Genomic DNA, 8,624 nt, shown 5'->3' with positions numbered 1-8,624 from the left:
CCCATGGTATTATTAGTTGACCTCTAGTGCCTCTCGATCGTTAAATTAGTGATCCCAGACTTGTTTCTTTTTTTACCTTTACAAGTGCTTATGCATTTGACTATATTACAGTTTAATGTTTACTACTGACAAATTGTTTAATATTTTATTACCAATCAATTTGCGTGCCTATTCACGCATATGCTTTTTTATTGTATATGAGAATGCAATTACTATGCCATTTTTGGTTGATTTTGCAGTGTAGGTGGCGAGTACTTTTTGAGGAGCGCTTTTTTGGAATTGAGAAAGAGATTTCAAATAAGATTCTCTCTCTCTCTCTCTCTCTCTCTCTCTCTCTCTCTCTCTCTCTCTCTCTCTCTCTCTCTCTCTCTCTCTCAAAATCGCTTACTCTCTTCTTCCCATCTACCAACACACAATTTGGCGTGTGCTGGCAAATGCACCATGCATCATGATAACCCAGACAACATGATCGAGACTCCATAAGGGTAAGTGAGCCTCCCAACTTTCCCTTATGGAGGCATAATCTCTCTCTCTCTCTCTCTCTCTCTCTCTCTCTCTCTCTCTCTCTCTCTCTCTCTCTCTCTCTCTCTCAATTTCTCATGATCTCTTACTCTCTTCTTCCCATCTACCAACGCACAATTCAACGTGAGCAAGCAATGCACTAAATATCATGGAAACCCGGATGGAAACACAGAGTGAGAGAGAGAAGATGAGAGAGCACAGTTTAGGGTGATAGAGAAACACACACACACACACACACACACACACACACAGTGTGAGAGAGAGAGGAGATAGATCATGAGACATAGAAGATGGTATGCCAACTTTCAAAGTTCTTGAAAGACAACAAAAAAAGGCTACTTAAAAGATGAACATTTATTAATAATAGAAACCATTACATTTTATAGTACTTGTAGTACATAAGGCAACACTTTATATGGTGCAACCGCATTCACTTTTTGGAAGCCTCGGGGTTTGTAGGAGTGGTGTCAGGCAAGAGATGATTCACCACGTGCCCTAGTTGCTCCTTGAGTCTCCCGTCATCCTCCTCTATGATGAACCCAACTTTCTTCTAGCAAGAGAAAGAAAATTGCCCCCTCTCGTTCAAACTTAGCAACAAGTGCATGTTGAGGTCTTTGTAGCATCGATAAAGTTGATACACATTTGTTGTTTCCTTGAGAGCCTCCCAAAACCATTTGGCTCCATATGTTTCCCCTCCATTGGGATGGTGTCCATAGCATCCCAAGCAGACTTGGTGCTATTCTCAAGATTGTCAAACATTGTGGAGAGACACAAGTTCTCTATGGTAGCTATTGAATGATTACACAAAAAAATAAAACCAATACCAATTTTACAGAATTTGGAAGACTATTAGTTTATTATTCATTACTTTATTACTAATGTGACACCTTAATAGTCGAATACCCTTGCACAATCAACAAAATAATTGCAAAACTGTGCGCCATAATGTGTTCATTATAAGATCATATCAAAGAATGGTACTAGAGTCCACTTTGTAATCCTACTTACAAAAAATTGGAAACAGGAAATTCTATGCATTGATGCTTGGATAGGTTCTTCCCTGGCTAAGTGCCTTAAATATATCAACATCATCTAGAATAGGCTGAAGGATAAACATGTTCTCATCTGATTCATAAAGTCTGGGCATGTGCACCGTGGCTCCTTGCAACCCGACATGACCATTTTTGCCATGTGTCTCTACTTTGAAGACCTCATGAATACCATCTACCCCACATATCTCCTCTACCACCTTTGCCTTCAACGCTAGTGCTAGGGTGATATTGCGTGCAACATCTCCATAAATGGAAGACCGATACCATACGACACCATCTCGCGTTGTTGCTCGTGCACTACGTTGAGGTGTGGCTATATCATTTGACCTGATAGAAGTGTTGGTTTGGTTTTGAGCAGGAGTAATTGGAATTAGAAGAGTTTCTCCTTCATTGCTAAACTCCACTTGATACCCCCCTTCAAACAATATTTGCACCTCATCACACTGCCCACATGCACGGGCCTAATGCGTGGTCGACGTTGAGGCTGTGTGCTTTGATTACAGTTTGGCACCCAAAGCCTATGAGCAAAGTATTGCTTTCACGCTTTCTCAAACGAAGAAACATTTCTCTCACAAATGCCTTGAAATAGCAACAATTGCAAATCCAGAAAAATGGCCACAAGTTCTTTCAAAAGTGCTAATCAAATATCGCTTGGGGTGAGACGAGTACAAAAATGACACCATCTAGAGTGGCCAAGGTAGTAGGGATGCAAATCAGCAGAGAAGAGTAAACAAAGTTTTTTTGTTGGTCATTTGTGGAGTGATTAAGATTATGTTGTAATAAACGTAGAGCATTGATTCATTTTGCCAAAAAAGGCCATTTAATTAACATGCTCCAAGGTGGTGATTCAACCTTAAAGGAGAATGGCATAGGGTTGACAGAGAAGGGGTTGGATCCAATGACTTCACTACCATGTGTATTGGTGGCAACTAGAAAGGTGGGAATAGTGATTATGATTTTGTAATTAGCTTGTTAGTAGTCTCTTAGGAATGCATTGCTATTTTTTGTAGGTGAGTGCTTGAGATGGTAGAGAAAATGGAGATTGAAAACCAACATGTTTCTGACCTACATTGGAAGGCTGAAGAAACGCATGGTTTCACACTTGCACATACATTGAAGACTTACCAAAGAAAGCACTTTCACAAAGCTTCTAGAAAGTAGACTGATCAAGTCCACCCACGATTCTGAAGAGCAGCCCCACTTCGCTTGCACAGCACGAGCGTGTTTTATAGGTTGTACTTTGGTGCTCATCTCTTTATGCATGTTATATAAGTTGGAATTTAGTGACATGCACCATTTTTCATATAGGTGAATTATCATCTCACACTGTTTACCATATTGCAAATGGTGGAGAGACACTCTAGTCTACCCCACTCGCGAGCACCCTAGTGAATGGTGCAGGTCCAAGAGAGAGAGGAGACAAGATTATATCCAGATGCATGATCTGTGATCAATGGTAGCTTGGGGAAAGTTTCCATGGTGGTTGGATTACCCTGACAAGGAGTATCCACCCAAGGAGGAATATCTTTATGTAGGTATTGTACGATACATTTTTGGGCTTTGCTAAATATGTTTCCTTTTTCAATAGTAAAGCATAGAGGTTCACGGAAGAAGGCTATTGAGCTAGAGGATGCACCCTCTCTCAACACAAGCAAGAAATTGGATTCAAAGAAAGACACCAAGAAACACTCCCACAATGGAAAAGCAAGCACCCTTGATAGACGGGTCAGGGAAGAGCAAGAAGAGAGTAGTGATTGAGGTGGAGAGCAATCATGGAGAGGAGGAGAATTTTGTAGAGATCAGTCATAGTGCTCTAAGTGAATGGAGATCACCATCGCTCTCCTTCACCCCTCGACCACGGGAGGCGAGCCGTAAGTCACCTCCATATTCACCATCATAGGATAGACCACAGCAAGAGCTCTCAGATATGGCCAAAGTGGTCATGAAAATTCCTCGAGGTGTGCTAAAACTCCTAATATCATGGTCTCCTCTTTATTTTTTCATGCAAAACAAAATTGATCTTATGTTGACCAATACAAAATGCATGTAGCACCATGCCACCTTGTAGGGCATGCTAGTCTCAAGAGGTTGGGAAAAGCTATTCCTGATGTGTTATGCATTGATAAGTAAGTCATTTGATTTTGTTTATTAAGTCATGGTCATGCTCACAACACTAGTGCTAAGCAAGAGTGTATGTAGGTCCCTCCATTCATTACACAAATTCTTGGGCTCTCTATCGGAGACAAGACTGTTGCACAGAGGGAGTAGCTTGGGTGGTGTGCATTTGTTATATATGGCCTTTTCCACACACACTAGGCCACATATGGTTGGGATAGGTGCATATCCTTTATGGAACCAATGGGATAGTGAGATTCTGGAAGAAACAACATTTTATATTGCAACAGATGCCATGATTGTGGTAGCATGTTTTGCGGAGCATATGTCCATTCTTACTTCAATGGCAGACAATCGGGTTATTGCTTGTTGAGGATACTATACATACAGTTCCCAGAGCCTGGCTTCACACAACTGTCGAGGACTATGTAAAAGGGGGTAATTTTGCCTATATAATTGTGTTAAGGTGCATCAATTGGTTCTACATTACACAATTTTTAGCTGCTAGTGTTCTTTTTAGGTTGGTACTTTGTTGTTGGCCATATTCGTGCCCCCCAAAGGTGCTATGAGTTGACTTCTTAGGTATGGTCGGGCAGATGGAGAGATTGTAGCAAATGTATGTGTCTTCTCTGAGGAAATCTTGTGGGAGAAGCTACCATGTGTAGATCTCTCTATGTGGATGCTTGATCATAGTGGGAGGCCATTACATGGAGGCATTGAGATAAGTCCACCGTTTGCCACGTACTTGAAACCTATTCATGGTTTTGACTTCATTACTCTACACAAAAATGCTTAAGACTTGTGTGGGTTTGCAGGTGGCTACTAGTTTCCTTTACCAACATGGGAGATGTTGTGTTGGATTGTTTTTCCAGAGTGGGAACCTTGGCCTCATAGTGTCTAGCACTGCACAGACATTGCATCAGTTGTAAGGTGGACAATTTTTAGTGCATGTCTTGCACCAACTCAGTGCCTCCCTATAGAGCTAGGCACGATATTGATGTTTGGAAGAGTTTCTGCCCGGGGGGTGCACTATGTAATCATGTTAATGTATAACGTGATCTTGAAAGAAGGGGTTTTAAAATGCAAAAAATTAGGCAATTTAACAGAGATACATTAAAATAAGGGGGTTTTATATTCACTTTTGGAAAAATTTCCTAAAATGAGGGGTCATTTTATTCATTTATACATGTTAAAAGGAGGAATCTCTAAACTTGAGCGAGATTTTCCGAGCAATCCCTAAAACGAGCGATATAGGGCAAGGCACATATACAAAAAAAAAAACCAAACATGATATCTTAGGTGACTTCAAGAACAACAACAAAAAGTTAATTCAAGATTGCAACTATTTTTAATGGTAAGTCAACCACAAATTTTTGATCGACAAAACCCTTTGAACAAGGTTTGGGTAGAGTGTTTGCTTTGATTGGCTAGAACACTTGGAACCATTACAATGGCATGTTGATATTCCTCTCCTTGGAAATTGTTGGGTGCGGACATATGTGCATGAGCGGCGCCAACACACCCTTAAAAACTTTTGCAGGCATATCCTCGACTAGCACGTTGCATTTTCCATCTTTTTCTAACAAAGAAAGACGCAAATTGACATCCACTATACCATTTCCTTTTTACATTTTTTCTAATGAAGCAAGCAACAACAACAAGTAGCACATTAAATAAGTAGCAAGGTTTGTTAAAGCTTGCTTATAATAGGCACATTTCTGGCGACGGATTTCACTTGGTGTCTTTTAGGGATAGTGACGGTTAGCACACCATCTTCAACTACAACTTTCACATCATCCAATTTGACATTATGAGGAAGTTGAAATTGTCGAACAAATCGGCCAAGCAATCTCTCTGCGGCATACCATGTCACGGGTCCTTTCTCTTTCACATTCTTGAACTCCCCACTGATTTCCAAGGTACCATCTTCATGCACATGCACTTGTACATCCTTTTTGATGATACCACGAACAACCAATTTGAAGATGTGGGCACTGGAAGTCCTCTCTCTCTCTCTCTCTCTCTCTCTCTCTCTCTCTCTCTCTCTCTCTCTCTCTCTCTCTCTCTCTCTCTCTCTCTCTATGTGTGTGTGTGTGTGTGTGTGTCTCGTTCTCTGTGAGCTAAGCCAATCTCCATCGTTTTTTTTTCGACAAGGAAAAATTATATCGAAGCACGTACAGATCACAAAGAGAGAGAGAGAGATGTCAAAAAAAGAACGATGGAGACTGACTTAGCTCTCTCTCTTTTTTTTTTTGGAAAGCAAACTAAAAGACTTGCAAAGCTAAAGAGCAGATGGTAGTTTTAATTACAAAAGCAAGAGCTTTAGGTTTACAGAAGCTAATCCACAACCAAAAAACTAGTGCTAGTAGAAGACTACGATCACAATTCCCACTGAGCACAACAAAAAGATACAATATGTGCACTAATTAAGCTAATCTGCAGCCGAAAAACTACTGCTAGTAGTAGACTAAGATCGTAATTCCCATCGAGCACAGCAAAAAGATACAATATGCATTGATGACGTAACTGGGGACATTTTTTCTACTGAGTCCTATATTATTTACTCATCAAATGGCACTGCCTTCTCCTCAGCTACCTCACCGCCAGACTGCTCCAGGTTGGAGAGCCCACCCTTCTTTCCCATTTCGTGGTATCCTTCTGTCCCCATTTGCTCTTTTCGTGTCTTCCCTCCCTTGCTGCTCCCTTCTGCAAGGCGCTCCTGCGCTTCTAAGGTCTTGCCTCCAGTGCCTCCAGGAACGACCATCTCTCTAGCGCGGGCCTTCTGGTCAAGCTTCTCGCGAGATGCCATTGGCTTCGACGGTGTGGTTTACCGTATCTCTTGAAAAAAACACAGCACAAAATGGTGAGCAGGTTGCTAGCAAAGATTATAATGCTAACTGCCTCAAGCAAGTAGTATTGGCTTATCTCTCTCTCTCTCTCTCTCTCTCTCTCTCTCTCTCTCTCTCTCTCTCTCTCTCTTTTGAAAGCAACTGGATATACTACACTTGCAAATACTATATTTTATAGTTTAAGCTGTTACATAATGTGTTACACAGTTTCTTGTAAGCTTACATGAAAGAATGGTGCACCTCACATGACCTGAGCATCTGCAACATCTGCAACAAGAGGAAGGCGTGGAGTCTTTCATGACCCACTTCCGAGAAGGAAGCATGCAACCAGATAAAAGAAAACAGTATTGTAAAACACCACCAGAATCTCCAAGCCAACACCGGTTTGTGGATGATAAATGCCTTCTATAAGGCTCGGGAGAATGAGAAGTATATCCAACATGATAGCTTGCATGGTGTTGTAGCGTACATAGCGATTGAAGTTTGGATTCCGGACGACCAAGAAATAGAGGCCAAAGAAAACTACAACACTTGCAAAAGGGGTGCTGGAGTAAACACGCAGGAGCGGGTAGAGAGGTCTAAAGGCTACCTGGGCTTGGGAGAACTGTGTGAGAAAATACCGTCCATATTGTACACCATCCAGGAAAGGGAGAAGGTATGCAGAAGCAAAAACAATCCTTTCTGTTGTAGTTATGCCATCCCCATGCCGCCCTTTTGCATGCACTGTCAGACACAAAGGCCTGCTCTTGCTAACCCTATGAGAAGCGGAGCTTAATTTCCTTCTTGACTGCTGTGAGAAAGTTGACTGGAGGGAACGTAGCAAGGGAGCGATGGACGAGGATGCTGAGGACGCCCTCACAACGCACAATGTACGCCATCTCTCCTCTCTCTCTCTCTCTCTCTCTCCCTCTCTCACAGTTTTTTTAAAAAAACTATCTGAAAGTTTTTAAAAAAACTGTCTGAAAGAGCGCGCGACGGCGCGCGCTCTTTCAGACAGTTTTTTTTTAAAACTGTGAGAGGCTGGGTTCAGAGGAGGCGGAGGTATCATTGTGTACGAGGTTTTTGACTATGCAGTATGCATGCGCGTCAAAGTGCCAAGGGCTGATCCAGCGAAAACACCTTGCAAGGGCATGCATAAAGACCCTGGCTTGTAGCAGAGAGTAATCGGAGACATCCTAGAGATGACGTGCCAGCTTCTTGTGCAAGTCACAGGGGTACGATACGCATGGCACGACGGGGTATGCAGGTATAGCTCAGCACGACGAAGAGGAGGTGACGCACTTCATCCGGCACGTGGGCTGGATCTACACCAGCGCGGATTCCACCATCATCTTCCTGCACTACATCGGCCACCCAATGGCTACGCCTGACAGGGCTTGTGACGGTGCAGCACTAGTCTCCAGACTCCACTGTACGCGGTGGACCAGCAGAGAGTCTGAGAGGTGGTGGCGCTGCTGCAGTGAGGGTGTGCACAATGCACACACTGCAAAAGGGACTGGTCACTAAACGCTGGAAACAATACCCATCAGCCCCGGCGTTCCCCCCTTCGACCTCATCTCCCGTTGGCAGACTCGCGTATGGAACTTCCAGGAGTCTGCCCTCTCAAAATGCCGCCAATACTGTGTGCGTTTGGGGGCCAGCCTTCGCCAATGCTCTAGCCTTCAAGAGTTTGAAAACACTCTAGCATCATGGTATGAGGAGGGGGCTCCAATTCCATCGAGGTCCTTGAAGAAGAGCAATTCTGGGATCTAGTTGAAGAGCTGATGAAGGTGTACTTGTCCCAAACTTTTGATTGACGAGGCGTGTGTCCTCTTTCTATGGTAGACACCCATTGAGCAAAAGAAAATGTACGATCTCCAGACTTACCAGAGTTTGAGCAAGGCCCCCCTTCCCTTGGCCTTCTCTCTAGAATTACGACATGCGGGACTCACCTCAGATTTCCCCATGTTTTTCGGGAGGCTTATGTGTGTGTGTATTTAAGGCGTATCTTCTTGACGTAGGACTCCCTCTATATCCTATTATCCGAAGGATTTTGAGGCAGGTGGCATACGCAAATCGTCTCCGAAGTCGAAACCGCCCTTCTCTT

The 8,624-nt window shown here is 43.0% G+C and overlaps 2 pseudogenes; both read right to left on the bottom strand.

Annotated features, from left to right (window-relative positions):
* Positions 1–6,249: 6,249 nt before the first annotated feature.
* On the bottom strand, positions 6,250–6,498 carry LOC147441268 (protein SLE3 pseudogene; annotated as a pseudogene).
* A 281-nt stretch (positions 6,499–6,779) lies between these two features.
* LOC147441267 (protein TIC 20-v, chloroplastic pseudogene) lies at positions 6,780–7,416 on the bottom strand (annotated as a pseudogene).
* Positions 7,417–8,624: the final 1,208 nt, after the last annotated feature.

Source organism: Adiantum capillus-veneris, chromosome 15, assembly GCF_014529385.1.
Source record: "Adiantum capillus-veneris isolate H3 chromosome 15, ASM1452938v2, whole genome shotgun sequence".
Taxonomy (NCBI): domain Eukaryota; kingdom Viridiplantae; phylum Streptophyta; class Polypodiopsida; order Polypodiales; family Pteridaceae; genus Adiantum; species Adiantum capillus-veneris.
The sequence above is the reverse complement of the archived record's forward strand: the minus strand, read 5'-3'. Positions and strand labels throughout refer to the sequence as shown.